The sequence below is a fragment of the Beta vulgaris genome, chromosome 4 (genome assembly GCF_026745355.1).
Source record: "Beta vulgaris subsp. vulgaris cultivar EL10 chromosome 4, EL10.2, whole genome shotgun sequence".
Lineage (NCBI taxonomy): Eukaryota > Viridiplantae > Streptophyta > Magnoliopsida > Caryophyllales > Amaranthaceae > Beta > Beta vulgaris.
Genome location: NC_079205.1, coordinates 1,862,947 through 1,884,486, shown reverse-complemented (window position 1 = coordinate 1,884,486; position 21,540 = coordinate 1,862,947). Strand labels below are relative to the sequence as shown.

The following is a 21,540-nucleotide window of genomic DNA, read 5'->3' as shown; positions in this document are numbered from 1 at the left end:
GAATAAGTAAATAGTGGTGGAAGAAATTATATTGAACTAATCAAAACAAAGTACATCAATCCTTTAAATTAAAAACAAACATAGCTAAATGCTAAGAAGTAGGACCAACAACCCACGTTGGCTAGAATACTTAATCACTAACAAGAGTAACAACCACACTAACACCTTACTTTATTTTAGTCTACTGACTTTCCTAAACATTAATAACTGATTTTGACTTATCACTATTTTGAAGCAATACTCAACAGATTCTCACTAGTGCAGAGGGCAAGCACAATTTTCCTTACCTAGCTCAGAAGCAACACATGGAGGTTGGTTCCCTCCATCCTTAAACCAAGTTAAACTTTCTCAACTAGCTCATTTAAGAAAGTATCAAGCTTCTCAATTGTAACATGGCATCACAATCACATGCGCTATGTTTCCTTCACAAGCCAGCTGCCAACGTCGTATAAACTCCTCGTCTTGGGGACGCTCAAACACCACAGTGTTGCTCAGCTTATTAAGCATGACACTGACTCCAAACTCTTTAAGACGGCCCTTGAGATAGTCGGCGTTGCGCATGCACATTGAACGTCTTTCTGGAGCCCATGATATCCTTTGCGGTTTAAGGCATACCACAGGAAAATAGGTGTATGGCCATTCCTGCTTCCTGTAATTGTAGCATCTTTGGAAGCTATATACTCTATGTTCCTTGATAGAGCATTAATGTGCTTTTTTCTTACTATTTGAACACCGCAAGGCATGGGGCATCCTAAAAATTTGTGACCAGAAACACTGACGCTACCAATTGGCTTCTTGAAGGTAACTTGGGTCGCCTGTTAGTTTAACATATGAAAATCAAATTACAATAAGACCAAAATATTGTTCACCAAATTCTTAGCAGTTTAACGCATTGAGATGCAGTTTGTCCATAATATGTCAAAATAATGTGCTTTAAGATAGTTACTGACTTTATCTAGAAATGGCAGCATAAGACCAAACAAGGCTGCATCACAGTGGATATAAAACGATTATGTGAGAAGCCACACTCTTCAAGAGTCTGTATGACAAGATCGAGATCATCAATTGCTCCTCTTACAGTAGTTCCTGTATCAAGCAAGAATATCATACATTCATACATAACATGTCGGGTCCAAGTTAAATACTTCTATTTTTAATATAGTCAAAGTTGTGCTTTAATAAACATTAAATTAATATTCTTACAATTATGTATTAAATGCATAAAATCAATATCAATATCAATATCAATATCGATTTCATATATATAAATATATAATATATATATATATATAATATAATATATATATATATTTTAATATATATATATATATATATATATATATATAAATTAAAACACGTGGGTAAGCATGGGACTTTGCCATAAGCTTTTGCATTATAATGTAATGAGTTTTAAATGGAACTCAAGATCTAAACTACAATGTTTTGTATGCATATATAATATAAGTAAAAAAGTTATTCTTTTTTTTGCTATCACAATTAAAAAAAAGAAAACAATGCATTATAACGTGTCGCCTCATTTCTCCTAATTGATTAATTAAATTACATGATACCATGTTCCTCTATGAATAACGTTTCTTTGAGAACTCTTCTATTACTCATAACCTAAGGAAATGTTTGTAAGAGGTCTCTATGAAACAATTTACTTCTCAATGTACACGGCATTTTCGAACTACTATGTTTTGCTACTTGTGATAAATCAATTGTCAACCCAAGCAATTACATTGTTTTGTCCAAGTAACTAACTCATGGTGAGAAGAAATAAAAGGATTACCTATATTGATATTCATGATGGCTGGTGTATCTTTGTTCTGGAGAAGCTTTACCTTTAATTCACCACAATCAATCTCACCAGAAGCTAAGGTCTCAATATTAACACAGCTCATTCTGTACATATGTGCAGCTTTAAAGACGGAGTAGTGCGACTCTTTAGAGGCATACAAAATTCCATCAGGAAATAGTTCTCTCCTGAAAAACAAAACATGACCGATAAGTTAATTAAGCCTCGGTGGTCTTCAAGCCCTTTTTATAAAAAAAATAAAAAAAAAACAAATTTAATTATTACTCACAAAACTGGATAATATATAATGTATGTTAGAATTGATATCCTAAATTATATGTGGTTTTAGTTTTTTTTAGCTAATCCAACAAATTTTATAGTTTTTTTACATGCACAAGGACACAACTGTTTGCATTGTCAATTTGTCATTGTAAATAGTTGTTAATCCACTTACAAGCCCAAATAAGATTTTCGTACTAAAACCAATTCGCTATGGTAGAAGTAACTCTTCTAGTTCCTAAGATAGTGTTTTTTCTCCCCTTTCTGTATTGAGACAAGTTAAATATGGGCAACCCGTCGAATTTCAACAATAATTATTCAAGTGTAAAGAAGTGAATGTAAAATTAAGCCACATAAGGCCCAGATTTTGGTGTCTGTTTGTGATACATGGCTTGTCCTTTTACATTATGCCACCTATTTTAATATTTGGGTAATATACTTTTAGGATCATGGGCCTCTTTTTCCAGGTCATGTGATGTTGTAATAGGAAATATTCTATGTTAGAGTTGGTAGAAAAGTCTGCTGTATAAAAGCAGGAATAGCTGTTGTAAGATGGTATGAAAGTATGAATGAAAGGAATGAGCGTTAGAGAAAAATGTTATGCCGAGAATGTCTGATGTTTGTTTGCAGCTCATGAACTTACAAAGTTCACATGGTATCAGAGCAAGGTTCGATTACTTCTAATTCTTTGCTGCAAAAATTCTTGTGCTCTCATATGTGTGTTAATACATTTGTTATTTGTTATTTGTTTTTCTCTTCTCTTTGTTGTTCTAAAATGACTAAAGATTGAATCTTTACGAAGTATTGAACACTGCAAACTTAGTAAAGTGAAAAAAATACATTCTCGTTGACGTAGTATCATCTCATTAAATTAGTTAAAATGACTACAAAGTAGATGCTACAAACCCATTGTACCTTCACCCCTCTAAAGGAACAAACTCTATTACAGTAGAAAAACTAGAAGGGTCCTCAAACTACAGAGCATAGAAGAGGTCTTTTCAAATCAGTTAAGCTTAAAAAAGGAAGTTAGGGTTTGTCACAGGGGAGAAAAAAGAGACTCGAGTGATAAAGTGAAGTATAATGCATGGAATACCTATAATAGAATGGTAATCTCCTGGATTTTAGGTTCATTAACAGAACCTATAAAAAAAGTCATTAATGTTTATGCATAGTGCTCATGAGATATGGAAGCAATTAGAGCAAAGATTTACTGTGACTAAAGGTGCAAGAAAATACATGTTGAGTAAAAATATCTATGAGACTAAGCAAGGTGAAAGATTAGTGGCTGGCTACTACACAGACATAAGAAGTTTGTGGGAAGAACTTGAGGATTTGATAGATTACCCTGCTATAACCACTCTAAATGTGGAGATAAAAACTCACCTAGATGCCAAGAAGAGGGATGAGGAAGGACAAAGGTTGTTCTAGCGGTTTTAAAATGGCCTTGATGATATGAGTATGAGACTCAGAGAAAAGTCACATTTTAATGATGGCCCCTCTTCCTTCTGTGGACAATGCTTGTGGGATATTTCGATAGAAGGAGTCTCAAAAAGAAATTCACAAGCACATAAAGAGTGAGAATGAAGGGATGACCATGTATAGTAGAAGAAATGAAGTGGATTGTTGAAATTGTGGGAAAGTTGTTCATACTGCTGACAAGTCTTAGGCTTGTAAAGCTTGTGGCAAGCCAGGTCACAACCAAGATGTTTGTTGCACCATAGTTGGTTATCCACCCAAGAATCAGAAAGGAGGAAAAGAGTTCAGGAATAAAAGGAAAGATCTAGTGGGAAAGAAGTCGTTTGTGAAGGAGCGAGCAAGGCAAGTTCCAATCAAAATGGAACAAAGGAAGAAATAAGATAATTGCGAACGCCTGCAGCAGCACTGATGTGAACTCTAGTGGAGAAATAGCACCAATTGGAACAATTGCTAAGAATGTTGCCTCTGCCTTTTCCAAGGAAGGAGATGATGAGTCTATGGAAGATCTGGAAGTAAACTTTACTGAGATGATTGAATGCAACTTAGCACATTCAGGCAAGCATGAGTGGATCATTGATTTAGGTGCCACACACCACATGACTAGGTGTGCAAACCTGATTTTGAATGCAACAAAGAGGGTGGTTCAAGCTCGGATTTACTTTGTCCAATGGTGAAACATCACAAATGACTCACAAAGGTGAAGTGAAGTGGGAAGACGTTGGAATGATCTGAAATTAATTAAGCAATATTATGTTTATACCCACATTCACGCACAACCTGATTTCTGTTCAAAAACTTGCTCAAGAATAGAAATGTAAAGGGATGTTTCTCTCTGACTATTATATCATTCAAGATGAGCAGAGTGAAGAAGTAAGAAGAGTAGGGAAAGTTGTGAGAGGTGTATATCATCTGATAGCCTATGAAAAAAATCTTAATGTCTGAAGCAAGGTGTGAAGCGAGGAAGTCACGGGTTGGCTGCATCTAGTGAATGTGAAGTGCCAGCTCAGGTAGGAGAAAAACAAAAGAAGCTGAACATGACCATCTTATGGCATAAAAGCTTGGGTCAGCCCCTGTGGAAGATAAAGAACATAACAAGATTGAAAAGGTTTATAGAAGACAAGGAAGAAGTTTGCTTGACATGCCCTCTTACCAGGTTCACTAAGCAACCTTACAAGCCTAGTGGCTCAAAAGTAGGAGAGGCCTTTGAACTGGTACATATAGACACATGTGGATCATACATACAAGGTAGGTACAAGGCAAGGGTACAAATACTCTCTTATCCTTGTAGATGATCACACTAGAGTGGTGTGGGTCCACCTCATGGAGACAAAACATGAAGCTTATAGTGTTATTACTCAATTCATCAACATGGCTGATACTCAATATAACAAGAAGATGAAAAAGGTGATGAGGTCAGATAATGCTCTAGAGTTCAAAGACTCAATATGGACAATTTTATTTCACAGCATGGGCATCATTCATGAAACAACCTGTGTAGATAGGCCTCAGCACAATGGGAGAGCAGGGAGAAGACATGAAAACCTCCTTGAGATGGTAAGGGCCTCAAGGTTTCAAAGTGGATTACTAGCTCAGTACTGGGGAGAATGCCTTCTCATAGTAGTTCATATCACCAACAAATTAAATTGGCTACTGGAACTCTTAACATCAGTCACCTTATGAGGTACTTTACTCTTCCAAACCTAACTATGATAGCCTGAAAGTGTTTGGATGTCTTTATTATTGCTGTTAATCCAGATATTCCTTCCGTTTGAAGAAAGGAACGATCCCAAAGAATCGATTAGAAAACAAGATAAACTTAAACCTAGCGAAGTCGCATGTGTATTCCTAGGGTATTCTCAGAGTGAGAAAGGGTTTAAATTACTAAACTTGTTAAATAACAGCATGTTCATTAGCAGGGATGTGCGATTTAATGAATATTTTTATCCCAACAAAATATTCAAGTCTAAACATGAACCACAAACACCACTCCAGCTTAACAACCATGTACCCGACTTTACTTTGGATGACTATGAAACCCTAGATAACACCACAAATTATCAGCCTAAACTCCCACTAGCTCAGCCCACAACTCAACCTTAGCTTGTTGTCCCAAATAAAGAACCACCTCTGACTGATCCTATCCTAAGCACAACAACACCAAACCCACCAACTCTGAGAAAATCAACAAGACAACATCAAGCTCCAGTCTGGCTGAATAACTACTACACTAGTAACTCAGCTCAAGCCAAACCTTTACACATACAACCTGAAACCCAATTTCTTCCTCTCTGAACTAGAATACCACCCAGACCCAAAGAATTGTAAACGAGCTATCACTCAAGCTACATGGCCGGGTCCACGCAATGAATGATAAACTTAGTGCTCTTGAGCTTCACCACACCTGGGAAGTCACTAATATTCCATAAGGAAAAAAGAGATATTGGTTGTAATTTAAATGGCTTTATAAAACTAAATTCAATCCTGATGGCAGTGTGAAAAGAAACAAAGCTAGGTTGGTTGCTCTGGGAACAAAAGCAAAGGTATGGTGTTGGTTATGAGGAGACCTTTGCTCCTGTAGCCAAGATGGCTACTATTATGTCTTTCCTAGCTATTGCTTCTTACAAAACTGGATTGTGCAACAAATGGATGTCAAAAATGTATTATTACAGGCTGACCTCCAAGAAACTGTGCATATATCATTACCACCGGGTTATAAAGAACTAGGTTGCAGATTGAGTGTTCAACCTCAAGAGGAAACCTTGCTCAAAGAAACAACACCTAGAGTATGCAATTTACTTATATCTCTCTGTGATCTTAAGCAGGTACCAAGGTAATGGTTTGCCAAATTAAGCACTGTGTTGAGACACTTCAATTTAACATAATCAAAATGTGATCACTCGTTGTTTACTAAGATGGAAAATGGATCATTCACTGCTGTCTTAGTCTATGTTGATAACTTTTTGGTTGCTGGTAATAATATGCAGAAAATTCAAGCTACTAAAGATTTTTTTATCATCTTAATTAGTTTCAAATGACGGATCTAGGAAGTCTCAGATACTTCTTAGATCTTAAAGTGGATCAATCTAAACAAGGCTACTTCCTTTCTCAAAGGAAATATCTTCTGGACATCTTCCAATAGTATAACATGAAGCATTGCAAACCCCTCAAGCTACATGTGGACTCACACATCAAGCTAAGGGAAGATACATGAGATTTGCTTCTTAATCCCCGTGAATACTTGCAACTTATAGGCAAGCTTATTTACCTCGCACTTAGAAGACCTGACATATTCCTTCCCTATTCATGTCTTGAGTAAGTTTCTACATAAACCACCACTGCTCACTTCCAAGCAGCCAAGAGAATTCTAAGGTACCTCTTTGGTACTCTGAATCAAGGCATCCTATTGGCATCTTCAACTAGTGTCATAATTACTGCTTATTGTGATAGTGATTAGGCAGGGCGTCCCAACACTAGATTGTTCACTTATGGCTTTTGTGTGCTCTTTGGAAAATCTCCTATCTCTTGGAAAAGTAAAAGACAAACTGCGGTTACTAGATCTATAGTAGAGGCTGAGTACAAATCTATGGCTTTGGCTGTGTGTGAGGTTATGTGGTTGAAACAATTGTTCAAAGATATAGGGATCAAAAGAACAAACAACACACCTATCTACTGTGAAAACCAAGATGCTATTGCTACTTTTGCCAATCCAGTCAACCATGAAAAGACAAAACAAGTTGACATTAACTGTCACTTCATCAGAGATAAGACCACATATGGGCTTGTCCATCCCACCTACATTTCTTTATCCAAGCAGTTAGCAGTTATATTTACCAAGCAGTTGCCAGTTAGCCAGCACATTTACCTACTGAGCAAGTTGGGAGTGCAATCCATGCCATCTCATCTTGAGGGGGAGTACTGTAAAGAAGTGAATGTAAAATCAGGTCATATGTCGTGCTTGGTACACTGCTACACTGCTTGTCCTTTTACATTATGCCACCTGATTTAATATTTGGTAATATCCTCCTAGGATCATGGGCCTCTTTTTTTAGGTCATGTAATGTTATAATAAGCAATATTCTATGTTAGGGTTAGTAGAAAAGTCTAATATATAAAAGCAATAATAGTCGTTGTAAGATGGTATGAAAGTATAAATGAATGAAAGAAATGAGAGTTAGAGAAAAATATTATGTCGAGAATGTCTGATGTTTGTTTGCAACTCATGTGATATTTAAATGGAACACGTACAAGAGGGGGGGTGAATTGTACTTTGTAACTTTTGGCAAAGTTTCTTGCGGAATTATAAAATTATAAAGGAACAGTGATATGAGAGGCAGAGAAATATAAAATTGAGGAAACTTCTTGACACTATCAAGAAGTAGTGAAAACCTCAAAAACTTTATTATTGCAATCACTCTATTACAATAACACTCTAAAACTCGAGTTCCTCTCGAACTTAAGTTCCCACAGTAATCCCCTCTGATTACTGGAACTCTCCTCTCTCTTGCTTCTACTTCCAAGCCTCTACTCACTGACTTAACTCTAAGTCGTTACAAGAGTCACTCAACCCTTGTTCCCCAAAATACAACTCAAATTCTGTGAAAACACTAGTAATTACGTTGAACTCAAATACTTAAGGAACTTAGGAACTCACTTAATAGTGCAACAGACCTTTTCAGAAAACACTTAAGATTTAGCAATAGAGATATGTTTTCAGTTGGTGGATTGTAATGAAGCAGACTTCTCTTTTTATAGTGAAGTCTTCTCATGCTAGTTCCACTTGTTCTTCAACTAAGTGTGAAGCAGTAACCCACGTAGAATCATTTTCCCACGTTCACACTTCTTGAGGAACAAGCAAAGTAATGGACAATCCACTAACCATACGTGGTTTTAAATAGTTGAGAGAAATAAGGAATTTATTTAGGAAATCCATTTTTATTTATTCAGTAATAAAGAAAAGATCTTTATTAAAAATAAAAACTATTTTATTTATTAACAATATTTCCTGGAAACTCTCTGTTAAATACTTTTTCAAACCATTGTTGCATTAATTAAATTCCATGTAGTTCCTTAGTATAAAGCAACGTAAATTACTTACATAAATCCTAAGTACATACTCTTGAACTTAGACTTCATGTCATCCCTTTAAATCTTCAACTCTGAAGATTAATACGTCCCATTCCTTAAAGGAACTCTAAAACACGAATGAGTTCTAGAGGAATTGAGCAGGTAGTTCCTGAGGAACTGAGCAGCAGGTAGTTCCTGAGGAACTGTGAAACCAAATGCATCTGGAACGGAACAGCAGATAGTTCCTTGAGGAACAGAAGACAGTTCCTTGAGGAACAACAGACAGTTTCTTGAGGAACAACAGACAGTTCCTTGAGGAACAGCAGACAGTTCCTTGAGGAACTGTCCCTTGAGGAACTGTCCCTTGAGGAACTGTCCCTTGAGGAACTTGTCCCTTGAGGAACTTGTCCCTTGAGGAACTGTCCCTTGAGGAACTGTCCCTTGAGGAACTTGTCCCTTGAGGAACTGTTACAAGAACTATAATCATGAATCATAACTTAGGAACTTCGTTCTTCTCTTGAAGTTCCAACTCAGGAACTTCACTTATTATCTTTAGAAAGCACTATTATTAATCACTGAATCTTGCACACATGAAACTTATAAACCTTGTTAGTTATTACTTTAGTTTGTCATTATCAAAACCATAGTGGCTCAACAATTTCCCCCTTTTTGGTGATGACAAACCAAGGTAAAGTAATATAAAAACTACACAAATAAAATGTAATATAACAATGCAAGATCATTTTAAGTAGAGAATGAACCACAATAAATAAGTTACTTTGCCATTATCTTCCCCCTTTTGACATCATCAAAAAGCGTATTATTTTTCAAGAATTAGTGATCAATCTTCCAAACTTATAGTGACACTACACCACCATAAATATATAATTATTGGTCAACCATGAGTTTAAATTTTTCAATTTGCTCAAACATCAATCTAGTAATATTAGCCATCCTCATGCACATGTTAATCGATTAGTTAAAGAAGGTAAAGCATGCTAAACATAAACCATCATTTTACCAAAGTGCAATCCATAGGATAGAAAATAAAAAGAATGTCCAACAAAATTAAAGAGAAGATCAAAGGCTCATGTTTATGAAGGAATGGTTGGAATAAGCTAACAAATATATGAATTGGTCACTTGTTCCTCCACCATTACCTTTCCTAAACTTTCAGTTTACTTTGTGATATGCCTTTGAAAACACACCTCAGTTCCTTTCGAATAACATGCAGTTCCTTACTTCTTCTTTTTTTTTATTTTATATTTTGAATAGATTATGCTGTCTGTTCCTTGATTTAAGGTTCAAGGAATTAATTAATTCCTTTTCTTGACTTTAGATTTGATACTAAAGGAACATACATGGGACTACTAGAACCCATAGATTTTATGACAGCTTTGTAGAAGTAGGAACTTGAATAACTTATGGAACGATGAATCTCTTCTCTATCTCCCTCTCACACATCTCTCCTTTTATTCTCCTGTTTGCTCTCATATATTTATTTCTTCTTTGTCTCCCTCAATCTCTCCTTTTTCATCTCCATATCAACTTGTTCTTCCTCAAATTTTGTTTTTCTTTCCTTAATTCCCCCTCAAATGTTGCATCATCAACAATATTTAAAGTTATAGTGGAGGAACACAAATTGAAGAATTTGGATATATGGTGCACTGCATAGAAGAAACAGGTATGTAAATTTGATATGAAAGGTTTGGAATAATTTTTGAGATCTTTAAAAATAAATGATGGTATAGGAGGTTTGATATTTTAGAGAATAATATTGCTCGTTTAGACACATAATTGGACATTCATATGTAATGCACTTGGTGTGGGTGGAATGTATAACAAATGAGTTCCTTGAATGAAAGAAACTACACTTTTTACTTCCTCTTCCTTTTGACTAACAATTAGCAATATGGACAGTAAGGGTAATATTACAAAGAAATCAGTGAGTCATCTTTTAAATTTAACTCATGACTATGCATAAAACATAGAAACAATTGTGGTGACACACATTTATAAGGAAGACATATCACAAAAACTCTACATTATACACGCTAGATGAATTTGCCATTTAGAGAAAAACAAGACATCATAACTCACTTAACATAATCATCTCTACAATTTATATGCCTTTTTAGTGAGAGAAATTTAAATACTTCACTAGATAAACGCAAAGAACAACAGGTGCCATATATTGTTCCCCCTCACTAAGGCGATCATAACGTCTAATTATTAGAATTAGGAACCCACATTTTCATGAGTTCCTTTCTTGAACAAACATTAGACTTATTAATAAATAACTCAGTTTTAGACTTGAAGTCAAATTTGGACATTAGACATAACTGAGCAATTTCTTTGTCCCAAAGTTTATCAGCCTTATCACTTTGGCTTTTTAATATTTCAAGTCCTCTATAATCATCTAGTGTTCTCAACGATAATTCAATTAATTTGGTTTTGGAAAAAGATTGAAGAGTAGTGGAATTTACCTCATTAAATGGAACTGTATCAGTTTCATTTAATTTTGCAAAGAGACAGAGGTTTACAGTCTCTTCATCAGTTGTTCCTCTTCGTCTTCAGAATCTATTTCTTCCCACGCGTCTATCATGGATTTCTTGAAGTTAGGTTTGGCAAAAGTCGACTTGTTGTATCTATCTTTAGATAGTTCCTTGCCTTTGCCTTTTCCTTTCTCGTTTTCCCAAAGAGGACAGTCTCTTATGTAATGATCAGTTTCACCGCATTTAAAACAACCATTTTTAGTTTTGGAACTAGCTGGATTTCTACTCGAGTTCCTTCCTTCACGGTTTCCAGACTTGTAGTTCCTGTACAACTTTTTCATCTTTCTAACAAGCATGACAGCTTCTTCTTCATCAGGTTCCGACTCGTCAAGTTCCTCTGCCTTAAGAGCTAATCCTTGGTTCCTGGAACTCTCAGGGACAACAGTTCCTAGATGCAATTCGTGGGTAATCAAAGATCCTGCCAGTTGTTCAATATTGAACTTGGTAAAGTCCTTCGTTTCGAACAAAGCAGTGACCTTTGTTCTCCAACGATCATCTTGAGGCAAGCTCCTTAGGATTTTCCTAACCTGTTCATCAGTGGGAATAATTCTTCCAAGAGAAACTAATTCATTAGTGATGTTAGTAAATCGTGTAAACATATCTTGAATTGTTTCTTTTGGTTGCATTTCAAAACGTTCATATTTTGACATTAAAAGATCGATTTTGGAACGCTTAACCTCATTAGTTCCTTCATGGGTGACTTGAAGGAGATCCCAAATTTGCTTTGCGCTCTTACACCCATGACCCTATTATGTTCATGAGGTCCAAGACCACAATGCAGTATTTTGACAGCCATGGCATTGATTTCATATTTTTCAAAATCTTCTTTTGAAAATTCAGTCATTGGTTTAGGAACTACCTCGTTTTCAGCATTAGTCGTTGTTACCTCGAAGTCACCAACTTCGATAACCCTCCAGACTTGGTAGTTCTCTGCCTTGATGAAAATTTCCATACGATTTTTCCAATAGTATAGAATTTTCCGTTGAACAGTGGAGGCCTTTGCGTGGAGTAACCTTCTACGAGTTTCTCGTGCGTATCCATCTTTTTCAGGAACTTTACTAAACAGGGTTGCCTGTATTTCCTGAGCTCCTGCTCTGATACCAATTGATATTTAAATGGAACACGTACAAGACGGGGGGTGAATTGTACTTTGTAACTTTTGGCAAAGTTTCTTGCGGAATTATAAAATTATAAAGGAACAGTGATATGAGAGGCAGAGAAATATAAAATTGAGGAAACTTCTTGACACTATCAAGAAGTAGTGAAAACCTCAAAAACTTTATTATTGCAATCACTCTATTACAATAACACTCTAAAACTCGAGTTCCTCTCGAACTCAAGTTCCCACAGTAATCCCCTCTGATTACTGGAACTCTCCTCTCTCTTGCTTCTACTCCGAAGCCTCTACTCACTGACTTAACTCTAAGTCGTTACAAGAGTCACTCAACCCTTGTTCCCCAAAATACAACTAAATTTTGTGAAAACACTAGTAATTACGTTGAACTCAAATACTTAAGGAACTTAGGAACTCACTTAATAGTGCAACAGACCTTTTCAGAAAACATTAAGATTTAGCAATAGAAATATGTTTTCAGTTGGTGGATTGTAATGAAGCAGACTTCTCTTTTTATAGTGAAGTCTTCTCATGCCAGTTCCACTTGTTCCTCCACTAAGTGTGAAGCAGTAACCCACGTAGAATCATTTTCCCACGTTCACACTTCTTGAGGAACAAGCAAAGTAATGGACAATCCACTAACAGTACGTGGTTTTAAAAGTTGAGAGAAATAAGGAATTTATTTAGGAAATCCATTTTTATTTTCAGTAAAAAGAAAGGATCTTTATTAAAAATAAAAACTATTTTATTTATTAACAATATTTCCTGGAAACTCTTGTTAAATACTTTTTAAAACCATTGTTGCATTAATTAAATTCCATGTAGTTCCTTAGTATAAAGCAACGTAAATTACTTACATAAATCCTAAGTACATACTCTTGAACTTAGACTTCATGTCATCCTTTTAAATCTTCAACTCTGAAGATTAATACGTCCCATTCCTTGAAGGAACTCTAAAACACGAATGAGTTCAGAGGAATTGAGCAGGTAGTTCCTGAGGAACTGAGCAGCAGGTAGTTCCTGAGGAACTGTGAAACCAAATGCATCTGGAACGGAACAGCAGATAGTTCCTTGAGGAACAGAAGACAGTTCCTTGAGGAACAGCAGACAGTTTCTTGAGGAACAACAGACAGTTCCTTGAGGAACAGCAGACAGTTCCTTGAGGAACTGTCCCTTGAGGAACTTGTCCCTTGAGGAACTTGTCCCTTGAGGAACTGTCCCTTGAGGAACTTGTCCCTTGAGGAACTGTTACAAGAACTATAATCATGAATCATAACTTAGGAACTTCGTTCTTCTCTTGGAGTTCCAACTCAGGAACTTCACTTATTATCTTTAGAAAGCACTATTATTAATCACTGAATCTTGCACACATATAACTTATAAACCTTGTTAGTTATTACTTTAGTTTGTCATTATCAAAACCATAGTGGCTCAACATCATGAACTTACTAAGTTCACGTCAAGTAATTAAAACTGAATGTTACGCAGTAATGAAGTTGCAGACATCAGGGCTGATGTCCAGCATAAGCAAAAAAAAAAAAAACGAGAAAAAAAGATAAAAAGAGAGAGTTACAAAATGAACCAACACACATACCCCACAAGAATGCCATGAAGGTTTCCTTCTGTCCCACCGTTTGTAATATATCCCCAGTATTCTTCTTTCTCGATCTCCCAAAGACGTGCAAACCAATTTAAAGTACCTACCTCAAAGTCCTTCGAGTGCACACCATAGTTGCTTTCGATGAATGGATCACCCACATTGTTGATTGAAAATTGTAGCAATTGATCAAGAGCACGATAGTCAAAGTCCAAATTAATCGGATAGCCTGTTGAAAGTGCTCCAAAATAAGTTATGGTACAATAATATGTTACTTCCAAAACATACTCTTAATGTTAATGAGTCATCATTTCAAGAGTTAATGGTTAGCGGGTGGTTTTATTATACAATGATCTCGTAAGTGAACAATGCCTCCCATAATATTTACCTTAGATTGAGAATGTATTCCCCCAGTTTCTAAGTATCATACTCATTTGTTTTAGAAACAAGTATTAAGGAAAAATCATAAGTGGAGCCTTAGTTGTATTAAATTAGAATTGAAAATTAAAATTGGTACACTATTCATAAATTATTTACTAAGGAGAGAAAATGTGCAGAATTGGGTAATATACTAAAAAAAGAAAGCTAAACAATATTTTAATTGGTCGACTCATACTAAATAACGAAATGAAAAATCTATTTAGAATAAATTTAAATAGAAAAATGAAAACTCTATTTAGAGACGAAGGGAATACTATTTTAACTCTATCTATATATATGTTACTACTAGTTGTATTTTTATCATTTACAATTAATATAGAAAGTATGTATTTTCGATTTTACTTTAACCTTTTTGACGCCTTTTATATTTTACAATTTGTATTTTATATGATTTTAAAGATGTATGTAACTTAATTTGTGGAATGGTCGTAATGAATTCAATTTTTCATATTTCAATGATTCAATCTTCAGAAAATATTATGAATCTGAATAGGAAAAAAAATAATCTATATGATAATCAGACTAGACTGGATCCGCGTTCAAGAAAAAAAAAAATTGGACTGCACTAGACTGGATTCGAACTCAAGAAAAAAATTCGAACTGGAGTAGACTGGATTCATATTCAAGAAAAAAAATATTCAAACTGGAGTGGACTTTAAAAAAATTGGATCGAATTTGGACTCAATTTCTCGAAGCAAACAGACTTTAGACTGGATTTGACAAAGTAAAATCTAGTACAATCCACTTACGCCACTAGTGTTGGAGATTATATTTAAAACAACCTAGATATTAGAAGAATTAAACTATTGGATGGTAAGGAAGATGCGGAAAAGAAAAAAGGAGAAGATTCTAACATATGCCAAGAAAATATGTAAGGAAAGCACCAATTTATTATATATGACAACTATACATAGGTGCATGGTGCAATCAGATTGGGTTGTAGGAAAACAAAGAGTGATCCACCAAGGGTGAGACATAAGCTTCATACATAAAAGAGTGAGAGAGAAATGTGAGACATGAGCTCACCCAAAAAATATGAGAGTTGTCCTTGTACAGGTGTAGAACATGTATTTCATCAAAAATGTTATACAATTTATATGTTTTTTCTGTTTTTTTATAGACACTACATTTTTCTTAAATGAAAATATCGTAATAGATGCAACATATCATAAATTGATCACTTTTCACCATAAAAATTTTAAAATACTAACAAAAAGTTGGTGGTCCCCCACTTTCTCCTTTAAAATACCCATACGTTTTCCTTAACAAATGTTTTTTTTTTCAAAAAGTAATGGTCCCCTACATTCTGTCTCTACCATTCTTAAAAACTGCCCGTTTTCTCTACGTAGCATCTATAAAAAAAATAGAGGAAGTAGATTGTTATTTTTATTTGTGAAATGTAATGTAATGTCAATTTTTAGGTCCATATAGATTCCGCGTACACCCCAAAATTTTATCGAAGTTATGAAGATATAATAATAGCAGTTAAGCTAATTTGCAGCCAAAATCCTCCCTTTTCAATTCTTAAACATGACGACTTATAACACACCAACTCTAACCATACATGACCCATATTCTCTCTCCTTAAAATAAAATAATGCTACTTTTTAATAACTACTAACTCCTATCACATTTACTTTTCGATAAAATATCAATTGATAACCAAACAAGAACTTATCATCTAAAACTATGTGCCTTGATAAGTGTCAAAAGTATTGTAGGACGGATGGAGTTATTTTTTTTCAAATTATATATAGAAGAAATCTGATTCGCACTAATTAGAATGATATTCTAAAATTCATGCTAGGAGAGTCCTTAGCTTGTAGTTTAATAATCCAATTCATAATGGCGAATATTTTTGCATTACGGTCCCGTTTGGCTAGGCATAAAATATTTTTAGTGTCAAATGATTTTCATGGAAAACAGTTTACAAAGGAAAACACAATTTCAAAATTAGTTTTTCGTTGTTTGGTTTTATTTATGAAAAATGATGATATAAAAGGAACATGAAAGGGAAAGTAAGGATGTAATGAGAGGACTGTACAAGAGAGATAAGGAAACGAAAGAAAAACAGTTTTCCCTTCATTTTGAAAAGAAAATGGTTTTCCATCATTGGGAGAACAATTTTACTCCGCGGAAAAATGATTTTACACTCCTTTGCCAATTAAACAATGTAAAATTAACCAAGGATGTCTTGGCCTAATGGTTAAGATTGAGGTGCTGTGAACGATAGGTCACAGGTTCAAATCCCCCCTCCCCTTCTTTGTACTTTGTACCGCCTTCGTGGCTCATATGGATCAAAAAAAACAATGTAAAATTAAAAACATGAGGAAAATAGTTTTCCAGAAAAATATTTTATACTTTTGGGTACTGAACTTTGGATGTAGTTGCAGTTTACTCACCCAACTTTCAAAATTTGCAGTTTGCTCACCTAAAGTACTTTTATGTTAACATGGCCCACTAATATTCTGATATTTAATTAAAATAAGAAAATGCACATGAATCTAGAGGAGAGAGAGAGACACTATAAGATTGAAAAGGGAACAAAATTAATCTTCCCATCTTAACTTTTTTTTGATTGTAAATTTTTGTTCCAATATTATATAATTAAAAATTATTTAATATAAGCTCCCAAAAAAGTTAATTATGTTCCAATATTATTTAATAGAAAAGTTAATCCTGTTACCACTTCCCGTTACACAGACTGTGCAGGGGGATGGAGGTCGTGGGTGTTGGCCAGGGAGGGGCGGCGTGCTAGCGTCAGGAGAAGGTGGCGGCCCAAATGGGGCCGAGGAGGAGAGAGAAGTCAGGGGGAAGGGAGAGCAGCGAGAAAAAGAGGAGGATTGTAGCGCCGTAGCGGAGTAGCGCAGTGGTGGAGGAGAAGGCGGTGGTGCTGGCGGCTGGTTAGTGACGGTGCGTGCGGGGTCTGGGCGAGAGAGGGGAAGGGTAAGACGGGTGGTTGTGGTGGTCGGAGTTGTGGGTAGTTGGTGTTTGAAACTTTTTGATTTTTGGGAATTTTAGGAATTAAACTTCATTGAACTAATAGATACTTAATGTTGAAGAATACTTGGGGATTAAAGTGTTCTAGAATGTCTTGGGAAATAAGGAGAGAAAGCTTGAGGAAGAAGATGAATTGTGTGGTCATGGTGATTTTCCATTTTTGAAAAATTTCTAATTCTTTTGCTATTACTAAAATTAGTATTTTCCTACTTTCTTTTATTATACCATCATGCTAATTAAGCTTATTTCATCAAATACTTGATTTATTTTGTTTCAAATATATATTAGAGAAGTAATTAAATAAATAAATAAATTTTAAACAATTTATTTAAGCTAATTATTAATGTTAATCAAGTTTAAATTTTCGAAATATTACAAAGAAGGAGAAGTGGGCGTTAGTTGAAAATTTTCGGAGAAAAAAGCACATTTTTGTTGGAGTCATAAATAGTCAGATATAGTTATTATTGGGAATTAAATTTTTCACCTGTAAAATATAAATGCGAGTCTCGTAATTTGGGGCGCATAGTTTTTTTGTATATTAAATTCGAAGTTAATAGAAAAGTTAACACGCACCGTTGTACTTTGACTGAGCAAACTGCAACTTTTGAAGGTTGGGTGACTACACTGCAACTACATCCAAAATTCAGTACTCAAAAGTATACTTGACTCTACCAAACGCCTAGCAGAGCCTACGTTATTGCACATCTTTTAAAAGTATGAAATGTAAAACGTGACAAAATAACGTACTTTTAATAATACGACTCTAATGGATATGAAAAAAAAAAAAAATGCATCCCTGCATGGCCAAATATCCAAAACAAAAATGAGAACATGTGTTCACCGATAAAATGTTTGGTCCTCTCAAGGAATTTATGTGTATATCTCGCCAAAACAGCCGTCATATACGCGTCCGTTGCTCCGCTTGCCTCATTGTTAGCGTCGAATTCCCTGATGTCTAGGCACGATGGTTGTATTTGCCGGCCTAGAACAATTTCTTTTCTGCAAGCAACCGTCAGAACTTGTTGGCTCAAAACCTGAGATTCAGCACGTCCCGCCATTTTGCTTAAGATATTCACCTAAATTCAGCACCCATGTTAGCAATTCCAAAAGGATTTTACTGTCTGTTTGATAGGCTTTATGAAAATTTTGTAATGTTCATAAATTTATGGGCAGTTTTGTGAAGAGACTTCATCTCGATGTCCGTGTTAGTAAATTTTGGTAAATTTTTATTACCATTGGGCAGCGACATGAAAACTTTTTCCTTATTCTCTCCGTTTTTTTTAATTGATATATTGTGTTATGCACAATAATTTAGGTAATGTTACTTTTAAACTTTTTCGATGGTAATTTGTTACTTTTTCAATGCAAAATAATTGGGATAAAAGGGAAAAAATAGTACTTTTTGGAGAAAAAGGAGAAAAACAAATATAATAGTATTACTTTGTGGTGTGGGTCAAGTACCCCAAATAAGGAAAATTTAACATGTTGGATTATGCTCCAAAAGTAGTCAAATGATTTTCCTAACAATTTGAATTAGTGGCTAGTAGTAAGTTATGGGTAATTTATTTTATAATTAAAATGTGATTAGTGAATAGTACTTATGGAGGATATGGTATAGGACATTTTTCCACTATTTAGTTGTGCAGCTAACTTTTAGGTTACTTTCTATTGTAAGCCTATAAAAGGCACTGATTGTATTGACATTAATTGAGCAAGTTTAATGCAAAACTTGCTCAATTAATCTCAATACAATAAGTGCCTTTTTTATAGGCTTACAATAAAAAGTAACCTAAAAGTTAGCCGCACAACTATAAGTAGTGGAAAACATTTTTTTTTAAAAAAATAAATTATTATATTGAGATTAATTGAGCAAGTTTAATGCAAAACTTCTCCATAATTTATTTAATCTTCTCTCTACTCTAAAAACTATCAAAACAATGTATCAATCAAAAAAACAATTATTTAAGAAAAATGTAGTAATAAAAATAAAATGGAGAAAGTAAAATACATTTAGATCAATTACTATTACTATCATTGTTATTGTTGATAACGGTATGTCAGGGAAAAGATTAACAACTGAAAGTAGTGGACTGAGATATGATCAGAAAAAATTGAACAAAACCAAACACGTAAAAAAGAGTAGCGACTAACCTCAAAAGTTAAAAAGAAACGAAATAAACAAGGAGCTGCGACAAAAAGTAGTAATAAAAATTCGAACAAAACCAAACATATGACAATTGTCTAGGAAGCTGTAAGATTTTATAGTTGGCGCGTCGTCATCACTAAGTCTTTTTTTTTTTTTACAGGAAAAATGGGTCTATTATTATCTTGAAACTGAAACATCAGACATAACAGAAGGTAGGACTTCACAAGGAACTTCCTGCAGCCACACCCTCATTACCTCATACTTCAAGCAAGAGAATTGGACACCCTCATTACCTCATACTTCAAGCAAGGGAATGAGCAGCCCCATTCCCTCCCCTACAAACATGCGAGAAAGAGAAACAAACAGGACTTAGCCAAGTTCAATATGTCATCGCTAAGTCTTTAAAAATTAGTACTTAACACTAAACCGCGGCCGTATATACAAAAAAAAAACAAATTTGATGTGGTCACATATTTTTCCAAAAATTAAAAAATAGTCTAGAATTATAAATTTCCTGCTTAACGCAATGAAACGACACAAACTGACACAAGGTAAAATAAAAAAGCTGATGCGGTCAAAATCGGGCTTATGGATGCGATTTTGGGCCGTATCAGATCAGGTGTAATATGATGCAGTCAAAAAACCACATTAAATTCGTTAGCTACTGATGCGATTTTGAACAGAACCGCATCAAGAAGTATGGGAAGGTTTTAAAAAAAATAGCATCTGCGAAAACTTGACATATCAACAGAAACAACCCAACTAGTAATAGCGAGTATCAAAACAAAAAAAAAAGGTATCAACAGCAAAAAAAAATTACGAAATTAATAAAAAAAAGGACGAATTTACAGCAATTAAACATTAACAAACTAAATTAAAATTCGAAAAAAACAGATCCGCAAACTAAATTAAAGAACAAATATTATACAAACAAAATTAAATTAGATTATACAAATTAAAAACGAATTTCATTATATTATATACGAATTACAAAGAGGAAAAAACAAAATAAAAAATCGATAAATTGATGGCTTCGTGATAAATAATCAAAAAAAATGGAAACGAAAATATCTGGTGAAGATGATGTCTTCGATTTGACGACAGGTTCGACGAAGAATGACAAAGAATGATGAACAACGACGAGAACGACAACACGAGAACAACGACGATAAACGACGATGAATTCGACGAGACGCGTTGCAGTGGTGTTCGTGGGTTTGAGAGGGAGGAGGGAAGAGCAGATCTGAAGAGGAGAGAAAGGGCCATTTCAAAGTTGGGGAAAATCCCGGAGAATCTTTGCCAAGCTTTAATCTGTCTTATCCCAAAACAACCATCCCCGGAGACCATAAGATAATAAAGGCCTATTAGCCTTTTCAATTCCATTTATAAGCTCGTTACCAAGATCCTTGTCTCTAGACTAAAACCCCTTATCCCCGATTGGATCTCACCTAACAAAAACAACTTCATAAAGGGTTGGGGGCTGATCGATATCAATCTGGTGGTGGCTTCAGAAGTACTCCATTCAATGCGCAAAAAAAAAAGGAAAATGGGGATGGTTTGCCCTAAAGAATGATTTAGAAAAAGCATATGATAGGGTTGAGTGGGGGTTTGTCCGAGAGTGCTTGATTTCTTGTACTTTGGATTTGCATTCGATGAATCTCATGATGAAATGTGTCTCCCAAGCATATGATAGGAAAACCCTCCCTTTTCACCACTCTAGGGGTCTTCGCCAAGGAGATCCTATGTCACCCTACTTGTTCAACATCTGCCTTGAAGCTTTGTCCAAATCCATACACACCTCATGTGACAAAAAGGAATGGACCCCGTTCTGGGTAGGGCGGAAAAATTCCCTATCTCGCATCTTCTCATTATTGCTGATGACCTCCTTTTGTTTGGCCGAGTGGATGAAAATACAGCCTTCTTAGTCCGGGATACACTCCTTAAGTTTTGCGTTGTCTCGGGGTCAAAAATTAACGAACTAAAGAGTAAATTAATCTTCTCACCCAACACCTCAAATGAGTGTAAGGAGTTATTTCAGAAAACCATTCATGTGAGTGAAAATGACAACCT

General features: G+C 35.0%; 1 pseudogene; it reads right to left on the bottom strand.

The window, feature by feature from the left end:
- Positions 1–26: 26 nt before the first annotated feature.
- On the bottom strand, positions 27–21,078 carry LOC104891778 (serine decarboxylase-like; annotated as a pseudogene).
- Positions 21,079–21,540: the final 462 nt, after the last annotated feature.